Source organism: Hesperophylax consimilis, chromosome 14 (assembly GCF_061612785.1).
Source record: "Hesperophylax consimilis isolate HC1 chromosome 14, BYU_Hcon_1.0, whole genome shotgun sequence".
Lineage (NCBI taxonomy): Eukaryota > Metazoa > Arthropoda > Insecta > Trichoptera > Limnephilidae > Hesperophylax > Hesperophylax consimilis.
The window spans coordinates 2,838,117-2,860,373 of NC_142849.1; the positions used below are offsets into that span (position 1 = coordinate 2,838,117).

Here is a 22,257-nt window from a genome sequence, read left to right on the forward strand (position 1 = left end):
GGAATTGCTGAAACCACGGTTTTGATGGAATAGTCCTTTGTATTGAGCATAGCAGGCTACCTTGGATTGACTAGCAATGTGCCAATACTCCGACCAAACATTGCGGGATCTATCTTTGATGATGGAAAATATGTCAGATAGGGGAATGTGGTTTACGAGGGTAACAACAGGGTTGGACGCTCCTTGTTTTGCCAAGGCATCCGCAATATCATCCTGGACATGTTGGTATCATTACCCATGATACTAACATGTGCAGGAATCCAAATCAGAGTTACAGTTTTACCAGAGTTTTGAATGGAGGCTGTCATCACTCGAATAAGGCATACAAAGTGATCATCAGGATGAAGAAGAGGACTGGATTTAAGTTTTTGGAGGGAACTAGAGAGTCAGAGTGAACGAAGGAATGTTCAAATGTATCTCTCAAATATATAATCAATTATTTTTGATTATATAATTATGATTATATTAAATAATTGATTATATCTCTCAAATATATAATCAATTATTTTTGATTATATATTTGAGAGATTCTATTATTGCAATGCACTCGGCTGAAAATATTGAAAATTGATTTGAAATTGAATGAAATATTCTGTCATTAGAATTATTGTGGTAAACGTTAATACCTATACCACAGTTAGGAGAGTCGGGAGATTTGGATCCATCAGTAAATAAAAGAGAAAAGTTGGGCCATTAAGATGAAATAATGTCATTGAACATATTATTGACAGTTCGGGCCGGGAGATTGAAATGACTTTTAAGGATTCCGATCCCTTCTAATATTGTTGGGAATAGGGTGACGTGACTATATTTTAATTTGTATAAGGGAAGTAGATCATTTCGGATGATGTGAAGCTCTGAGAGAGAGATAAATTTTTTACAGATGTCAGGAAGAGGTTTAGTTGAATCTCTGATTGTAGATGAATGGGTTGAGTCAATGAACAACGAGACGCTGGGGATAACCTGATGAAATTTAGAATTTAAACACTTAAGAACAAATTTGTCAGCAAATAATTGACGCCTTAAATAAAGAGGAGGATCAGAACATTCTACTTGAATTGAATTGATGGGTGACGATTGCATCGTTATTATTCGTAAAGAATTAGATTGATTTTTTTCTAATTTATAATAATAATAAAAAGTACATTTTTTGAGGCAATACTAAAAAGTGGGCAGGCATAGTCGAGATGGTTTCGAATAAGTGCGTTGTAAAGCAACTTAATGCAAGTAGGGTGAGCTCTCCACCAAACGCCAGATAATGATCTGATGATATTTAAAAAAATTTCACATTTAGTAACTAAATTATTAATATGGGAAGACCATTTAAGTTTCCTATCAAATGTTACTCCCAAAAATTTTACTTCAGAAGTGTTGGAGATTTTTAAATAAAATTTGAACGGGGGGGGAGGGTTTTATGGCGGTTTGAGAAGGTGACAGACTGAGTCTTTTGGATTGAAATTTCAAGACCATTTAACGTTAGCCATGGCTTCGTTAAGATATTTGACGGCGATAGGGATGATTTTGGATGATAAGAAGAAAGCTATGTCATCTGCGAACTCAGTAACTTTTACTTGTGGGGGAATAGTGACATGCATAATGCATATCATATGTGTATATATTATACCGTAAGGGGGACAATACATCGCCTTGTGGTAAACCCTTCCAAATAGACCTACTTTGAGGAGAAATATCTGGAAATTCAATGAAATTTTTTTTATCTAGAAATAGATTAAGGCGACGCACTACGTCGTGTAATATTTTAAATTCAGCCGCTATCAATAACAACCCATACGTAGATGGCGATAAGGTTTAAATTCCCGCTTAACACCATCCGCCTGTTTTGATTTATGCAAGAAAAAAACATGGCCAAAAAGTGCCTTTTATTTTATTTTGTGGATATTCAGGCAAAAATATTTAATTTGTTAACGATCATTTTATAAATAACTTAATTTTTCATATTATACAATAAAATTATAACCGAAAATGGGTTCGTAAGTATGAGATTTTGAACTTTTAAGCAGTTTTCATAGGCCTTATACATTATTTTTTTCTGGGCTTATAAAAAGACCTATCTAAAAAATACTCGATTGTTTCAAAGTCCAAAATATATTCTATTCGCAGTATTTAATTAAAGCATCTGAAACATTTCTAGGCGACCAAATTTTCAAACCAAAAACACATTATTTTGCATTACTACGTATGGCATCGCCTTGATAATAGATTCGACAAACATGGGGGGAAGGCCAAGGCCTAGAAGTTCATTTTCAGGATTGGGATGGAAATATTGTCAAAGGCGCCTTCTATATCTATAAATAACGTCCGGCGTACCTCATGGAGCACATCTAGCACCGCTTCTTTTTAACTTTTTATAAACGACATTATTAGCATTTTTTCTCATACACGCTTTTGGCTTTTTGCGGACGACAATAAGATTCTAAAGATAATAAAAAATCACGATGACTGCCTTCTTTTCCAATCGAATATCGACTCTTTCAATGATTGGTGTAAAATTAATTGCTTGAAACTAAATGTCGATAAATGCAAAATTATGTCCTTCTATAGATCAAAAAAACCGATTGTCTTCGAATACAAACTTAATAATATTTGCTTAACAACTGTTACATCTATTAAAGACCTTGGTGTCTCTCTTGATAGCAAGCTTTCTTTTCGGGGTCACATAACTGCAATCGTTAATAAATCGCTCAAACTACTTGGTTTCATCACTAGAATCACTTCGGACTTCAAAAACGTAAATACCCTTAGAACTCTTTACTGCTCCTTGGTTCGCCCCCATCTTGAATATGCTTGTGTTATTTGGTCTCCTTTTTATGCTGTCCACATTCGACGGATTGAATCTGTTCAACATCGGTTCTTAAGAGGGATTGCTAGGACGCTAGGTTTAGAAAAAGGCAAATACTCATATGATGAAATTGAACGAACTTTAAACCTTTCTCCTTTGGAAGTCCGTCGGGAAAGAAATGACCTCATTTGCTTCTTCAAAATTATAAATGGTATTTTTGATTCACCTACGCTACTGCAACTCATTCCCTTCAATATCCCTTCGCAAAGACTCAGAAATAATGAAATGCTCTTCCTCAACCATCATTCGACAAATTATGGATATTATTCACCATTGTCCAGAATGTGTAGACTGGTCAACTCAAGTCAAAACCTTAACTTTTTTGGAATAAGTCTGAATGATTTTTGCCAGTCACTAAACAAGTGACGGAATATTAAGTGTCCTGTGGTCCTGACCCACGGCGTATTCTTGACTTAATTCGACTTGTCACTTTATTTTCTAATATTATATCTACCATATGTCTTTGCTTTCATGTACCTTTGTCTACTCCTATATTTTTCATTTTACTTTATTCGTGTTATTATTTTGTAATTTGGACGATGTCCGTTAATAAATAAATAAATAAATAAATACAATATGTCCGGGTAATAATCATTTGGTAGGTAGGTAGGTTGAAACTATTGAAAATTATAAAATAAAATACTTTTTTGTTTTAAAACCACGATATTTATTAATTTAAGAACCGACCGGTTTCGCTTTACTTAAGCATCATCAGGGTACAAATTAATACTAAACAAGAAGTACATAATGTGTGTATATATATAACAAAATATAGAGGGAGACAACATGTTACAAATATAAGCAACACAAAGACGGTCATAAAATACATTAACATAAGTGCACAAGTAATGGAAAAACCGCCAGATAATTATGTAGACTAATTAGTTATACCAATAAATCGGGAGAAACAAAGCATCAACTGGCATGGTGGTAAGGAAGTAAGGAGAACTGGGAATTTTCTTTTTTATGGGTTTATTGGAAACAGACCTTATATTGGACTACTTGATATGTCTAATTGATTATTAAGTATCTGACTTTTGGTTTTTACAGCTTTTTTAATTTCTAGTGCCTCTAAGTTGTTTAGTCTGTTACCATGCCCGTTTTTATGTAAGATGTTAGCACCGGTGCTATGACAGAATGTATGATCTTTATCGATCAAATGATTTGCGAATTCGGAAAAACCGTTATTATTGAGGCAACGAAGATGCTCCTTTATCCTAATATTAACATTACGTGATGTTTTACCGATATAGAAAGCCGAACAATTATTGCAATTTAATTTATAAATCCCCGAATGACTTAATTTATCGTCCTTATCTTTAGAATTAATTTTACAAAAACAACAGAATTAATTTTAACATTTTTCGTAAACCCTCCTATACTGACGTTGTCATACACAGCACCTCCAATCACCCTATTTCACATAAGCACTCCGCATTCCATTCAATGGTCCATCGTTTAGTCACAATTCCAATGTCCGATAGTAATTTTGATAGTGAACTAAAACTAATTAAAAACATAGCAGTAAATAATGGCTATGAATCAAATTTTATAGATTTAATCTTAAATAAAAAGCTAAAACAAATAGCCATTAATCGCTACCTCTTCGCTAGTCCTTGTCCTCAAATCAATGATAATAATATTAATTATTAATAGCTGCGAATTTTATTCATTAATCACTTTTCTACCTTAAGTGTAAAAAACCTTCCTTCTGAAGTCAAACCGGCCTTTTATACCAATAACAATATAGGTAAATTTCTAATTAATTCTAAAGATAAGGACGATAAATTAAGTCATTCGGGGATTTATAAATAAAATTGCAATATATATCGTATTAATAATATATCGGTAAGACATCACGTAATTTTAATACTAGGATAAAGGAGCATCTTCGTTGCCTCAATAATAACGGTTTTTCCGAATTCGCAAATCATTTGATCGATAAAGATCATACATTCTGTCATAGCACCGGTGCTAACATCTTACATAAAAACGGGCATGGTAACAGACTAAACAACTTAGAGGCACTAGAAATTAAAAAAGCTGTAAAAACCAAAAGTCAGATACTTTATAATCAATTAGACATATCAAGTAGTCCAATATTAGGTCTGTTTCCAATAAACCCATAAAAAAGAAAATTCCCAGTTCTCCTTACTTCCTTACCACCATGCCAGTTGATGCTTTGTTTCTCCCGATTTATTGGTATAACTAATTAGTCTACATAATTATCTGGCGGTTTTTCCATTACTTGTGCACTTATGTTAATGTATTTTATGACCATCTTTGTGTTGCTTATATTTGTATCATGTTGTCTCCCTCTATATTTTGTTATATATATGCACACATTATGTACTTCTTGTTTAGTATTAATTTGTACCCTGATGATGCTTAAGTAAAGCGAAACTGGTCGGTTCTTAAATTAATAAATATCGTGGTTTTAAAACAAAAAGTATTTTATTTTATTATATTATCGAAGGAAGCAAACACTTTGTGGCTTGACATTATTACACAAATTAAAGAATAACTTTGTTTTAAACCACTTTATTACATTTATAGACGTCGACCGGTTTCGGTTGAACTCAACCTTCATCAGGACAGTACAAATATAAACTAAAATATAATACAGAGGAAGATTATTAGGTAAACAATAAAGAAAGAGAAAGTATATAAATGTGAGGGAGAGAGCATCAGGGCAGCGGAGTAGGTAGTGGGGTCGGGGAGGGGTGGGGATTACCCAGGGAGAAAGGAAACATCTTTAAAATAGGGCTTTTAGTGAGTTCTATCTGTTTGTTTAAAATTGGGTAATTATTTTTATTTTTACTTGCTTTTGAGATTTCCAATGATTCTAGATTATTGAGACGTATTCCTATTTTATTTTTATGTAGTATTTGAACTCCTGTCGTTCTATTAAATGTATGATTAGTGTTAATTAGGTGTTCGGCGAATTCTGAAAAACCGGTATTTTTTAAAACATTATTATTTTATTAAATATGTCAAACCACAAAGTGATTGCTTTCTACAATAATATTGAAAATTATTTTTCAACATTCAAGGCGTTGCCCATTGTCTGAGACATCATGCAGGTAGGTACACTACATTATATGAAAATAATTTTATCCAAAGAAAGTAAACACTTTGTGGCTTGCATTCTCCAAATGAAAAAAGTGCTGTGTTTTCAAAGAAGTTAGACCTGTATAACTCAAATAAAGTAACCCCTTGTAAAGGTGCATAATATACCAACCAATACATTTTAGATGTTGAAGAAGAAAGAAATTTTGTTCAGTGAGTATATTAATTAACGTCGCAGTTGAAACAATAATATCATTAGAAAAATCCAACCCTGATTTAAAGTGGCCCTAGCTCCACCTATCTATACGAGAAAGTGCTTTTAATAATAATGCCGTCAAATTGTTATCTACTATTTAGTGGAATACCTATTACTTAATCTAATCTCGGAACACACCAGATCAATCAAACAACCAAAGACAGCCATTATCAGTTATATGAAAAAAAAATTGTAATTACTGATTATCTCCGCATAATAAACAGGTTGGTTTCAAATTAAAATAAATTGGTTTGGACATGGTTATCGATCATTTTTTTTGTGTTGGGTCCGTGGGAATTTCTAAAGTCCTGGTTTTCAAAATTGGGCCCCGTGGAGTTCTGGAAGCGCTCTGTCTCCTCTTCCATATCGACTATGTGTAGTTTTTGAAATGGGAAAACGATATTATTATCTAGATTTTTCTGCTTCTCTATTTACAAATTGCAATGGATTTGAAGGAGTTGCACTTACTCTAAGACAAGCGTTGATAATCAGAGCAAATATATGTATACATTGTTCATATAAAACTCAAACATGTACATATTTATAATGCATTGGGTAATTTTATTTGTCTTGAATGTAATGCAATTTTTGTCTTTTTTGTTGTATTCTAGACTCGCTCGAATTAGGTTATTAAGCAATGTCCGTATCGTATCAATAGATTGCGAATACCGATAAAAACTACACACACTCATATGAATCTCGTACAGTGTTTATTTATGAATCAACAGATTGCAAAACTAGCCCTCTGGCGGCGAAATTTGAAAACGTATGTTTGAAACAATACACTAGTTACGAGTAATTTAAATTATATAAAAATAATTTACTCAATAAATTTCAATTATATTATATAATATCTAGATATTCTTTAATCATAAATAAAATTACGATTAGGGACAACGTACCTGTCTTGGCGAAGCAAATTCAACAGACAAAAGATTAACTATTAGGTCATTTTCCTTGTGTTGAGCCGTTATATAGCTTTAGTAGATCGTAAAACAAGGTTGCCATACTAATAAGAATAGTTATATAAAATTACAATATTTTATTCTATGCATTCCTATTAGTATTTCACAGAAATCTATAAAATATAGTGAACGATCACCTACTAATCAATCATTGTTAGACGTCCAAAACTAGTTTTTCAGTTGACAAAAAAACGTCTTTGATCATCCAAATAAGTTGAAGATATTTTTATCAATTAAAAATTGTTAATTACAAACGTGCTTTACACATTTATCAAACTGTATTATAGTAATATATTTTTTAAACAAGGAGGATTGTTAACAAATAAAAGAAATAAACATGAATCGTTTGTCGTATGTTTATTTATTTAATTATGTTAACACACTTACTTTAACCATTTCTCAGGTTCTCAGGCATTTGATAATTACATCGTTTATCCAAGTTTTTATATATTTCATGTTATGTTTTACACTTTGTTCAGACGAGCAACTTTCCACATCCATTTTATGAAATTTTCAGCAGCTGAATTAACATCTTGCGATGACAGAACTGACTGCCATTATTCCTCCTTTAATTTGGCCTTCAAAGGTGTGTTAACTTTGACTACACTACTGACATGATCTGTTATGTCAGTAGTAAAGACAGCTCCATGTGGTTCAAATTTAGATTATACCATAATTTTATCGATGCAACTTGAAATACAAGTAGTAGACGAAACTCTTGTAGGTGAAATTATAATTGGCTTTAAACCGTGAAAAGTGAGAGCTATTTTTGAGTTTTTATATTACTCAAATCCAAAGTATTAATATTGTAACGTCAAAGAATTGTGCAAGTTTGAATTGCCAGGGTAGTGCCCGATTATTGTTTTGTTGAGAGTTTTTTTTTCGGGTGGCTGCCCTGCGATTGGGTGGACGGGCGGGCAAAATAACGCGGGTAGGAAGATCGTGGACAATACCGGAGAGGACGATTCCGCGTTGTGCGTTGCGTTTTGCGGGACAAATTAATCTTGTACAAAAATGGAAAAGAGCACGCGAATACCATGAACCGATCCTTCGGAGACTTTCCGTGTAAATTAACAAACATAAAACAGACGTTTTGACTCCTGCGCGAGATCAGCCGGTTCTTTGTTCGAGTGGTATTGTTCGAAGAGATTAAAATATACAATCAGTTATTTGGATTAAAAAATGGTTTTATTTGTGAAGCGTAACTCCTTGGAGACTACACTGGATTACCAAGCATGCTGTCGAGGTGACAAAAGATGAATCATCATGGTTCCGTTAAACGTTCAATGGATGCTGATTAATTGAGGATGGCCTCGCGCACTCCTTCCGACGAATCTCTACCCGGCGCAACCTGCTCACCGCTGGCGGACTCTCAAAACACCATCAGACGTGACAACATGATCAAGGTTCTTCAATGCTTTTACACATTATGCCTTCTTGCCTTAGCCCCATCATAGCCTTGGTGATTGACAAGGGTCCATGCTCATCAGACGTGACAATGTTTATGTCCCCACATAAAATAATTTTCTTATTTTGTATAGATGTAGGATGTAGAATCAAGCGGGACACTCAGCGTTTCATGGAAACTATTTATATGAGTTTGGGACGGAGATCTTTAAATGACTATTAAACATAAGGTATTCGATATCTGCATTTTTAAGGGAAAACAACTTCCTCAATAGTTGCCTGCACATTTTGCTTCACATAGACAACATCACCATCGTTTTGCAAATAGTTATTATTTGTGTTGTAAACTGTGTATTCGGGGGTGCTAGGTTTATTGGTCAATTATTTTAGCCAAGCTTCTGTAAATACTAATACCTCAGGACGATGTTAAATGCCATAAAACATAGTTATGGTTTCATCAAAGTTTTTACTTTAACTTCTTTGTTCAAACAAACTAAAGAGTTCGAGTGTTTCAAAAAATTTTAACAACCAAGCTTGTTAAAATTGGTAAATTAAGTTCAGTTTTGTCATCCAAATCAATGTTTTTTCCTAAATCGATTACCACTTTTCTTAAGTATTGTCGGTGCCTTTTACCATTCAACTTCTATATTCTATTGAGGTTATCTTCGTGTTTTATTTCTATGATTTAAAAAAAAAATGTATTAAACATATTCTAGTAAAATCAGATTTTATTATTATTTATATTACCATATGCTTTATTTATTTAAGAATGCGACCATCTGAAGATATATTTAATGCATTGATAACTGGAAAAACCGAGTAAGTTCGTTTTGTATTGGCCATTGAAAGGTGATGATGTTTTTTTTTACGTAACTACACAGGTTTCAGATGATTCTGCGTGTTTATACAAGAAATGTTACTTTTTTGAAATTCCAACGTTTTAAGATAGATTTCAGGTAAATAACTGAATGAGGTAAAGGAAAAATAAATATTCTTCTATGGAAAAATATTTTTCTACGTGAAAAAACAATAAAATTTCGAAAAAAATAATTATTTTTTATACTTCTACCATGATGTTGTTCACATCCCGAAGTTAGTGCACTTTATCTCCGGATATCCTGTATAGATAATCTTATTAAAAAAATTATTTCAATTAGATAAATAGTTTTTTAATATAACTTTATATAAGCATATATTTATATACTTATGAATATGTGTAAAAAACTAAGTAACATTTGACTACGAAAGATGTCAGTAATAAAAAAATCAGTACATAATAATTTATCATTGACGAATATGGAACCCCTCTGTGCAGTTTTTGAAGCTTTTGGCGGTGGGTGTTTACAAAATTAAAAATCCGTTTGGGTTTGCAGGGTCTTGACGAGGGATTTAGGAATCACTTTGGACTAACTTTTCGTTCTTACATCGATTCAGCGTGTAACGCTGCCAAACAACTGCTAGGTTTTGTAATCTGCAATGAAAAATCTTTTACTAATACGGCAGTCATAAAATGCTTTATTTTACTCTTTTTCGTAGTATTAGGGTACCCGAAGATACCACACACTCAAATGATATAGAAAAGATGCACACGAAGTTTAATTGATACCTTTACATGAGAGCGCGCTAATATTCAAAACGATTGGAATGAACAGACGTAAGCGACTGCTGTGAAAATATTTAACTAAACACGACTTTAAATAGAGACAATATCTCTCGACAATGTCTCGAGAAGCATTTGGGTAAAGAAATACTGTGAATTTTTTCATTCCTGTAATGTGTTAAATAACAGATCAGTCCTGTTTTTTTTTATTTTTTTAGGAGCATATTTCGCGATTTCTTTCTATGGTGGGTATTTCAGGAATTCACTTATTTATCATAACAAATGCACGGAAATCATCTTCAAAAATAACATATATTTTTTGAAGAACTAAATGAAATTTGAAAGAACGGAATGCCGGGTCTTAAACAGAAAACTGGATAGCTATCCCCATATTTACATCTTTGGAGGCGGGTTTAGGTACCGCCACCCCGAGAACAATTCATTAGATAAATATAATAAATACATCTGTTTTTGGTCATCCCAAGTGGTTCGCTTCGTTTTGGTGCCCGGGTTCGTGGGTTGAGGTTTGTCCATGTCTTGCTGTCAACAATTGTATGGCGGGCCGGATTTAGAGAAGTCGGTTGAGGGAGAACCTTTGATCTCTTCAGCCGGACCCTCTCGAATCATCGCCTCGCAACGCAGTGGGAGAGGTGCATGCATACGGTCACTTCTGGAGGCACTGACCACTCTTTGATTCCACAACCCACCTTCCATATCCTTTTTCCTTCTTAGAACCTCCTTTCCGTCATTTAAAAAAGACCCTCCCCAGAGATTACAAAGGCCCACAGGCCCGCAAGCATATCAGGGCCTGCATACTATTATTATCTATATCTAAAATTTTACCAGCGCAAGCATATCAGGGCCTGCATACTATTATTATCTGTATCTAAAATTTTACCAGCGCAAGCATACCAGGGCCTGCATACTATTATTATCTCTATCTAGTGATTCTTCGACTGATTGAAATAGTCAATAAAAATCAATACTTTCAGGCTGTGGGTATAATGCTTCTTTATGCTACGTATACATCCGCGAGCCGAACTGCGGAACTGAACCTCAACTTATGGGAAAGAAATGAAGCAACCGCAAATGGCGCAAAACGCTGCTGGCAGTTGATTCGTTCCTTTCCCGTAATTTGTGGTACGGTTCGCATTTCGGTTCGCCAATGTATACGTACCCTTACAAAGTGATAGAATATTATACCGTCATTTCGCCATGACGTTAACATTTCCGATTTTGCGTTTATTATTGCACGTCACTATGAGGAGGCTAATTATTAGTGCGACATTAGTTATAACTTGAGTAACCTGGAATAATGAACCACTGATCAAGATCGTTTGTCCTTATAAATTCAACTTCAGTGACTTCCTCTAAATAATTACTTGTAGCCATATGTTTTAATATATAATATCCTTATCAGTACTAAGCACTGATAATGACATAAATTCGAATTCACGTCAAGAGATACGCAAGTTCATTCCTGCTCCGGTCGCACCTTTCCACCTCCGTTACCATTTGAGATCAATATATAAAACTCAGTAAATAATCACACAGCCACGGTCAATTTATTTGTTGTCATAAAGATTTTTCTCTACAAAAACATATTATACAGCCCGCTTGGATTGGATAGTAGAGGTTAGTATTTAAGTAGAGAAAAGTTAACGTTCGTATTAATGTTCGAGTTCCCCGATCCAGTCAACGATTGTCCATGATCTCCGGTTGTCACCTCGATCTGATTGGAAGGGTTAGGTTCTTCCTTGTCAGGGGTGTTGCTCTGCGCGGGGTAATGGTGGTAGTGTTGTGTTACTTTGGGATTTTCACAATTGTGTAACTGGCCTTGGTTATTCTGGACTAGCTGGTATCTGTTTGAGTCCCCCATTTTGAACTGTAAGAAGAATTCCGTGTTTTGTTTATTAATAAAAAATAATGTAACATTCTTCACAGAAAATATGCTATAATGTACATATTAATCATTTCACATAATGTTTTATATAAGATGTAAAGCTAGGCTTAGAGGGGGATGTGTTATTACGTTTCTTTATTTATTAATTTATATGTGCTGTCTCGCGTTTTATACTAGTACAATGTAGGGTCATATTATTATTATCCGTGTAATAGAGCACCTACGATGTCTAAATAATAATATTTTCTTTGAATATGCCAACCATCTCTTAAAAAACATCTTACGTGTTTGATAAATAAAACTGGGGTCATTATCATTTCAAAAAGAAAAATATTGAGTTACGGGAACTATTTTAGGTAAAACGAATCCTGGGAAATGAAACAGTAAGATGAAATAAATTAAATCATCTGTTAGTATAAGTATCTGACAGCCTGTACAGTTTTGATTGTTGTAAACGGAAGTTAGGTCCTCTGTTATTTTCAAAAAGTATCGTTTTTCTTTAAGAGAAGTTTTTGAACAGCATCAAAATGAGAAAATTTAAAAAAAAAAAATTTACAAGCAGTGAAAAAAAAAAAAAATTTCCCGACTGATTTTCCAAACCACTATCGCAAATTGCCAGAAAAAAATCCTGATCATAAATTTTTTCAACATTAAAATAATTTCCCAATTTCGTATTAAAAAATGTCCACGATTTTTCAATAAGATTTTTTTTCCTAAAAAACAAAAATTCGAAACACATAATATCAAAATGAAGAGTCTTCTCTAAAAATTTACCGATCTATTTTCCAATCAACTTTCCCAGAAGAAAGTTTTCCAGGAATTTCAAATCTTCGAATAACGAAATCAAAATGATAAAAGTCTAACGAAACTTTTACCAAAGTTATATAAAAATTGAAAAAATAAAAATCTAACTTATGAACCCACCCAATTTCATGTACGACGATATTCCTGACACGGTTTTTTTTCCTTGCGACTGCTGCCACTGGATCGCCCGATATTATTTTTCTATACAACCGGCTATTTTTGGAATCGGTAATCGGTGGAATAAGCTATTATATAAAATTCCGAAATTCGAGCTGTGCCTATGAAGAAAAAATGAATCTACACTGATATAACATATATTGTAAACGGTAATTTTCAAATTTTAGAGGACTCAAACCGATTTAGTCAAACTTATACGGGAGCCATTGGTATGGGGGAGGTATTGCTGAATTGGAATCAATAACAGGTAAGAGGGGGGAAACACAAATTTTATGCAAAAATACACAATTTTAGCAGCGTTCTTAAGCCTATCAAAAACACACCTGCAGAGCATGCTATTAAAAAATTTAAATAGTAGGTAAGAGTAAAATAGTAGTAATAAAACATATAGAAAAGAATCCTCTTAAATCTAAAAAAATTCTTGTATCTTACTATCAATACGTTTTGGGATAGTATAGTTATTTTCTTCTTCTCATTTAAAAATTCTTTTGTAGTATCATATTTAATACTAACGGCTGTCACATAATGATCTGCTATGGAAATCCCGCATACACACGCTGATAATGGTTCCATTTGCTTAAGCCTGTTAGTGTATCTAACTTATATATGATCTATACATGAACGTGTTACTCGCCCATTAACAATTACTTCCCTCGTGACATCGTCTATGCATTTAATCAAATAAATGCTTGCAAGAATATTCTCAAAGGAGGTTACTACAAGATTTTGAGAATTCATCAAGTTTAGATTAATATCCCCAAAATACAAAACATTTTCTCGTGGGCCTATTAAATCCGTCAGAATAGATTTTATTTCCTTAATGAACGATTGTTTGCTAAGATTCGATATAAGGTCTATTTTATCTAAAACATCTAAGGTCGATATATTGCTAATATACTCAGGCTTACTTTATTTGGAAGAGTAATTATACCAGAAACATTTTCAAAATAGTAAGATTGTAATATATTATATCGGGGATTATTAAAAAATAAAAGACTGTTGACTCAGACTTATGACGTTTATTCACACTCCGCACAATGATTATTATCTCCCACGTGACGCATCAGGACTGCCAACATAGCAATACATATCATAATAGTTTTTGTTTTAATACCAGATTGTTCCTAATATATAGCAATATGCCTCCTCCTGACTTATTAGTGCGACATTAGTTATAACTTGAGTAACCTGGAATATTGAACCACTGATCAAGATCGTTTGTCCTTATAAAATCAACTTCAGTGACTTTCTCTAAATAATTACTTGTAGCCATATTTTTTAATATATAAAATGCATGTATTATATGTGGCGTAAAAAAATTCAATAATAGAATTTGACGATAATTGGAGATATCGTATTTTCATACAATAATCATTTCCTAAAAAAATAAACTTTGAAACATTAAACATTAAACGGTTACTTTAAACTTTCACCGAAAAAGATATTCTTTATTTCTCTCTACCTTAAGGCAAAGGTATCATACATCATACAAAATATATTTCTAATGGCTTTTCGGACATAAAACAATTTATTTGCGTGATACCAATGACTACAGTTGAAAGTGAAAGATGTTAACTCTTAAACGTATTAAAACATTTTTGAGAAATACAATGAGTCAATATAGACTCATTCAGATTTGGCCGTGAACATCTCAAATCATACCTCACTCAGATTTGCTCACTTGCAATGCTTAGCATCGAAAATTCGAAAAAAGATAATTTCCACAGCCGTGTCGTTGATCATTTTGCATAAGCCAAAGAAAGGAGGATCGATTTAATGTACAAGAAATGTTAGAGTTCTTAATATTTTTTAGTATTAGAATCCACAAAATGAGTCACATCACCCCTATAACTACCTATCCAACACTTTTATCTTGGTACATAATATTTGTAATTTTTTTAAAATTATATGGGAACTCCGCAATTGGTGTTAAAAACATTAATTAATAAAATTTACATTAAATTAATACGAGTATGTGTTAATAATTAGTGATAATACAAATAAAGTTAAATAAAACAACATTTTGCTACCAGCTTCAGAATAGGTGAGTACCGGCAAATTAATTACATATATTGGCGTTTTATAATATTCCCTTCGAATTACTAATATTACCTCTTTTAAGGTTTTTTCGATTGACCTCCCACTTCCGGAACCCCAAAACCGCCTCTGGTTATCACAGAGAACAATCGACGTCCAAATGAATTTTGAGTTTTTGAGACTGATCAATATTTTTTTTCATTTACTACTTCAAGCAAATAACTTTAAATATTGATTTATTCCACTTACCAAGCCGACAAGCGTTCTGCACTGATGTCTAACGAAGACTATTCTTATCGAAGGGGGCTTATCGTTGTCGTTAAAAAATATCAATTTTAAAATAGGTTTATCTCAGATAAGAGAGGATCTGTTTCTGGTTCAGATAAACATGTCGTATGAGTCTTCGTTGCCATGATATCATTCTACTTATAGGCCCAACACACCATCCGACTTTCAGGACCCGATAAGTCCCATCGAGTGGGATCTTGTGTAGGCAAAATATCCGATCGAATTATTATAATCCCCTTGTCAGGCGCATGGAACAATAATAATTGGGTAATAAGTCAGATGGTGTGGAGGGCTTTTAAATCTACTTACAAAAGAGAAAATCTAATAACTTATACATGGCTGCTGTTCTTACCAAGAACTAATGTAAATATTATATGTAAGTGGTCACGTCGCAAATTTAGACATAACACTGACGTCCGTTGTTTCCAATATTTCCCCAGCGATGAGTTTACATCTGAATTGAAAAACCGTATTAATTAATTAATTAATTTACTGAACAATTTGTATAGCGCCGCTTTTGTGATATATCACCTCAGGGGCATACAATCGGTTATAGGTACTTGATATTTTTTCACCACTCATTTACCTCATGCCTCATGACGGCCTCCGTGGTCGATGGGTAAGACTCTTGTCTAGCAATCCAGAGGTCGTGGGTTCAAATCCCGGCTTCCACGAGTAAATTTTATTTAATTAATTGGTGTTTCATAATTATAATGTATGGTATATTTTCAGCACGTCAAGGTGGATTTCTTATTACACCATACGAAAGAAGAAGAATAAGCACGTCAAAGTGGAACATACTCTCAAGATTCAGAATTCAGAATTGAATCGTTGCTTTACCCGTGTTTAGTGATCATAACTGAATAGCCAGGGTGGAAGATACAAACAGTATCACTTTCATATTAAAGTGTTTTATTATATGTCTTGACAAGGGGTCTTTGTTTCCCAAACATTGAGTTTATATAATAGAGAGGTCTGTAAATCTTCCATAAAATCATTAAAACTATATTTACGCCCTTCTTTTCCTTATGGTACTTTCTATATGGTAATATCAGTGCAAACAAGTCGATGGTCTGAAAGTCCTATATCACGAATATCTGCTAAAAGTGGTGGATCACTGTTCTTTGAAATTAATACATCTAATGTACCACCAGCATCGAGAGTTGGGACGTCGACCCATTGGCGGCATCCAAAGCTGACTAATAGATCTAAGAATTTAACAGTGTTTGGTGATGTCACGCGCTCGAGACGAATATTAATGTCGCCTGTAATAATGAGTGTGTCGGAGAGTCCGACTAAAAGTTCCAAAAAATGTGAAAACCTGTTGTAAAATTCGATAGAGATTAGTTTCGATCCTGGCCTACAAGTGTACACAACATGAACGACGTTCCTGAAGAAGAAACCCGGCCTCCAATATACTCAAACGTGTTAAATGTACCGAGAACTACTTTGTTTAACCGTAATCCTTGTCGGGCTATTATCGCGACACCCCCGTGATTCACGTGTGAGATATTATTTGATGGTTTCTCCCCACTAGGTCGGGCTTCTTCGAGCACCCTAAAGCTCGGAGTCTTTTAATTGAGTACGAATCACTGTTCTCGTGCCAAGTTTCTGTGAGGGTAAATATATGCAGTTTTTGGTCTTAAAATCGTCCACCAACTCAAGTTTGTTGTTAAGAGATCGTGCAATCCAGGAACCAATCGCAAGCTGTCTGCTCCTATAGTTGGCATATCGTTCTAATCTTATTTCATTTAAGTTGGTGTGGAATTTATCAGAATCGCGGAGGGCGTTAGATGGTATGTAATTCTTTAAAAAATATATATATTTGTTTTAGACCACTTTCATTTTAATACATTATAATTAAAGTAGTCTAAAACAAATTTAAATATTTTTATTGTAAATTATGACGAGCCACAAAGTAAATGCTTATTACAAATATGTGGTATGTAATTCTTTTCGTCGATTGGTGTGACTACTTAAACACCCTGTACTGACGGAGACTTATTATCATTACTCTTGTTATTAATATTTATTGTTGGAACGTATTGTTCCTCCCTGCATAAATATTTTATTTTTTGTCCACCGCGACACTCCCTGTATCTAAATTTCACATTCAGATCACGGACTCAATTGTACAAGGTTGCTTTTGCAGCCACTAAAGGGTTAAACACACTATCACTTTTAAAACTTAGGAATGTTGCCCGATCACTTACCTACAGTAAGAGTGTTTACAGGCTGTGTCACATTGTTCCTTTCTGATACACAGTCTATGTTTTGTACTATGGCGTCCAGCACGGCAACCACGAAATCTATTTTTTTTGACCATCGCGTCAAAGGTCATACAGTGATATTTCTGCAGCTAACATGGGGTTCATAAAAACTCACTACTTTTGAAATGGAGTAATATCGCCCTGTCGTATCGGATATTGTTTACAATCACCATAGTTCAAAGAATACATATTATAAATCACTTGACGTACGATACTTGACACATTATGATGGAAAGATAGCCAATCAATATTGCCAATTTATTTATCAGATCACTTCCAAAGCTTTATAAGAAAGTGAAATATCAGATACTAACGCTACGTTCATAATACTATACATTTTTTAATTATTTTTTATTCTTTATTAGGAATATTTCACGGAGAAAACATATTGATAGAAGCAATATAAAAGCAAGATAATCATTCCATTTACAAAATGTTTTCGTCGTGCAGTTTTGTTAGGGGGCCACTGGGACTCTGTAAGCTGGTCCGAGATTCCATCGAAAATGCCGATTGTCAGGTACATGATCCCGGTGGTTCCTGGGTTTTTTATGACGGTCACTATTAGTTACGCCGATCAAGGGGTAATTGTTTGGTGATTATTTAAATTGCATTCTGTTTGCAGAATATCATCCATTGTATTCGTGTTTAGGAGTGTCAAATAAATAAGTCACCAAAATTACACTATACAGAGGAAAGATTTATTTATTAACACACACTTAAAATAGGTGTACAAATAATGATAGGTACTTCTGTACCGTCTAAAAGCTAACTAAGACTAAGAGCAAAGAGGAGTCGTTAGTACTGTATATTTATTAATAGATAAGGAATATTGTGTCACAGGGTGCGGGAAGCAGGAAACATAGTGTAGGAATGTGGGTCGTTGTGATTACGTATGCACCAGGATACAAATACAGAAGGTACATTAAGGTTTCACAAACAAAGTAATTATACAATCTCAAATATTGATTGTAAACAAAGTTATTAATCAAAGAAATAATGATCAACACCTTCTTCTTAACTATAAACTCATAGATTAGCTGTTGTAGCTACTGGGCACATAGGATAATGGTTACAAGTGGGTATCGTTTATAACACCTCCCAACTCAAAAATAATTAAGTAATAGTTACAATTACGTCAATCTCTTTACATGCATATCATTTTGCCAACCGGGATTGCCAGGATAGTGGGGGTGCTAATATAACACCCTATGATGGCTCCAATGGCTCCAATGGCTCCAAAGACTCCTCGATCAGGACGGAGTCGTCGTCATGCGGGGTTACTTGATAGTAATAGTTGTTTACTTGTTGTATGTTTTTGATTTGGTTGATTCCTGGTGCGATGTTAGAGTTGTTTTGGTTGGTTTCATTTGGGATGTTGACGTAGTTTTGGGTAACCCTGACATTTGGACAATTGTGCAGCTGTCCTTGACTATTCAATGCACACATTTTGAACTGTAATAATAAAAAAAACATATTCAATCATTTTTGGGCAAAAAGAATAAAATATTTTTCTTAGAATGAAAAGGTTTGTCTCCAATAAATGGTTGGCAAACTCCGAGAAATTAACACCTCATATCCTAATTTCTAACCTTTATCCTAATTTCAAAGTTCCTCTAATATGAAAATGCACAATCTTTATAATTTTGTTTATAGACTCCATTTTTTCTTTTGTTTATAGACTCGTTTTTTTCCATTTTAATATCTCTATCCGTATTATTTAATATGTAATTTTTAAGTTTATTTTTAGCGAAACTTTATTTTTTATTTTTTTTTTTAACACTATTTCTGGCTTTCACCCTTCAAGGGTGTTCTTGGCCATCATTTAAAATTATTGAGAAATGAAAGGTGAATTTAAATATTAATTTTATTTAAATGGGCAAATTTCAAAATTAAAATGAAAATTGGAGTCGAGTTCAGACTTAGAAGAGATGAGATGTTGAATGGAGAGGAGGCAATTTTAGATAAGGCTTGATAGAAGAGAGGATATTTGTTTAGAGAGGGACAACCAAAAAATATGTGATCTAAAGTTCCCACTTCTAGACCACAGAATGTACAATCTGAAGAGTCAACGACGTGAATTTTAAAAAGATGGGAAGGAACGGAACAATGTCCGATCCTCATTCGAATGAGTGAAGAAATTTCTTTTTTGGAAAAATGAGGGAATTGCTGAAACCACGGTTTTGATGGAATAGTCCTTTGTATTGAGGCATAGCAGGCTCCCTTGGATTGACTAGCAATGTGCCAATACTCTGCCCAAACATTGCGGGATCTATCTTTGATGATGGAAAAAATGTCAGATAGGGGAATGTGGTTTACGAGGGTAACAACAGGGTTGGACGCTCCTTGTTTTGCCAAGGCATCCGCAATATCATTACCCATGACACCAACATGTCCAGGAATCCAAATCAGAGTTACAGTTTTACAAGAGCTTTGAATGGAGGCTATCATCTCTCGAATAAGGCATACAAAGTGATCATCAGGATGAAGAAGAGGACTGGATTTAAGTTTTTGGAGGGAACTGAGGGAGTCAGAGAGAACGAGGGAATGTTTGAAATTATTTTTGATTATATATTTGAGAGATTCAATTATTGCAATGCACTCGGCTGAAAATATTGAAAATTGATTTGAAATTGAATGAAATATTCTGTCATTAGAATTATTGTGGTAAACGTTAATACCTATACCACAGTTAGGAGAGTCGGGAGATTTGGATCCATCAGTAAATAAAAGAGAAAAGTTGGGCCATTAAGATGAAATAATGTCATTGAAAATGTTATTGACAGTTCGGGCGGGGAGATTGGAATGACTTTTAAGGATTCCGATCCCTTCAAATATTGTTGGGGATAGGGTGACGTGACTATATTTTAATTTGTATAAGGGAAGTAGATCATTTTGGATGATATGAAGCTCTGAGAGAGACTTAAAATTATTACAGATGTCAGGAAGAGGTTTAGTTGAAGCTCTGATTGTAGATGAATGGGTTGAGTCAATGAACAACGAGACGCTGGGGATAACCTGGTGACATTTAGAATTTATACATTTAAGAACAAATTTGTCAGCAAATAGTTGACGCCTTAAATAAAGAGGAGGATCAGAACATTCTACTTGAAGGGAATTGATGGGTGACGATTGCATCGCACCAGTTATAATTCGCAATGATTTAGATTGAATTTTGTCTAATTTATCAAGTACATTTTTTGAGGCAGTACTAAAAAGTGGGCAGGCATAATCGAGATGGCTTCGAATAAGTGCGTTGTAAAGCAACTTAATGCAAGTAGGGTGAGCTCCCCACCAAACGCCAGATAATGATCTGATGATATTTAAATTTTTTTCGCATTTAGTAACTAAATTATTAATATGGGAAGACCATTTAAGTTTCCTATCAAATGTTACTCCCAAAAATTTTACTTCAGAAGCGTTGGGGATTGGAGAATTTTTAAATAAAATTTGAACGGGGGGGTTTTTATGGCGGTTTGAGAAGGTGACACACTGAGTCTTTTGGATTGAAAGTTCAAAACCATTTAAGGTGAGCCATGTGCAAAGGGCATTCATGGCTTTGTTAAGATATTTGACGGCGAGAGGGATGATTTTGGATGATAAGAAGAAAGCTATATCATCTGCGAACTCAATAACTATTACTTGTGGGGGAAAAGTGACATGCATATCATTTGTGTATATATTATACAGTAAGGGGGACAATACATCGCCTTGTGGTAAACCCTTCCAAACAGACCTACTTTGAGGAAAAATATCTGGAAGTTCAATGAAAATTTTTCTATCTAGAAATAGATTAATAATAGATTGGACAAACATGGGGGGAAGGCCAAGGACTAGAAGTTTTTTTTCAGGATTGGGATTGAAACATTGTCAAAGGCGCCTTCTATATCTATAAAGACGGCAAGACAAACTTCCTGTTTAGAAATTGATAAATTAATATCAGTGCTGATGATGGCAAGGTTATCTTGAGTGGATTTTTTTTTCTAAATCCAAATTGAGATGGAGAGAGAAGCTGTTTACTCTCGACAAAAAATTCTAATCGGTTTTTAATTAATTTTTCATAAAGTTTACTGAGGGTGGATGAAAGAGCGATTGGCCTGTAGTTGGATCTAGAATTTGGTGATTTGTTTGTTTTTAAAATAGGGATGATTATTTGACAACTCCAGTCATCAGGCATTATACCAGTCTGGAAGATTTTGTTTAAGATGATTAAGAAGTGGTTTAGAACATTATTATTACTATTTTTGATTATGCTGTAAGGTATACCATCTCTGCCTGGAGATGAGTCCTTGACTATTGATAAACAATTTTTTAGCTTAATTAAGGTGAATGGAGAGTCTAGCCAATGATTAGACATAGGAGTATTATAGATAGGCGTTATTTCATCTAAGTTAGGTACAGAAGGGGGGGCAATTTTGTCCAAGAATTCATCTATCCATTTAGAATGAGACGCTCGAGGAGATGGTGAACTGAAGGAGGATCGAAATCTTCGGATCATAGACCAAACTTCCGAAATTGGAGTGTTCGGAGATACTGAACTGCAGAAGTTGTACCACCCAGATCTTTTTTTTGACCTCAATACCCTTTTGGCATTGGATTCAGCGTTTTTGTATATAAGATAGTT

At 34.0% G+C, this 22,257-nt stretch overlaps 1 long non-coding RNA gene across 1 annotated transcript; it reads right to left on the minus strand.

The window, feature by feature from the left end:
- Window positions 1-11,700: 11,700 nt before the first annotated feature.
- LOC149417786 (uncharacterized) lies at window positions 11,701-15,433 on the minus strand. Its single transcript, XR_016303104.1, has 2 exons — window positions 15,328-15,433; window positions 11,701-12,042 (listed from the first exon to the last, which is right to left on the minus strand). It is a non-coding gene; the product is annotated as an uncharacterized LOC149417786 (long non-coding RNA).
- Window positions 15,434-22,257: the final 6,824 nt, after the last annotated feature.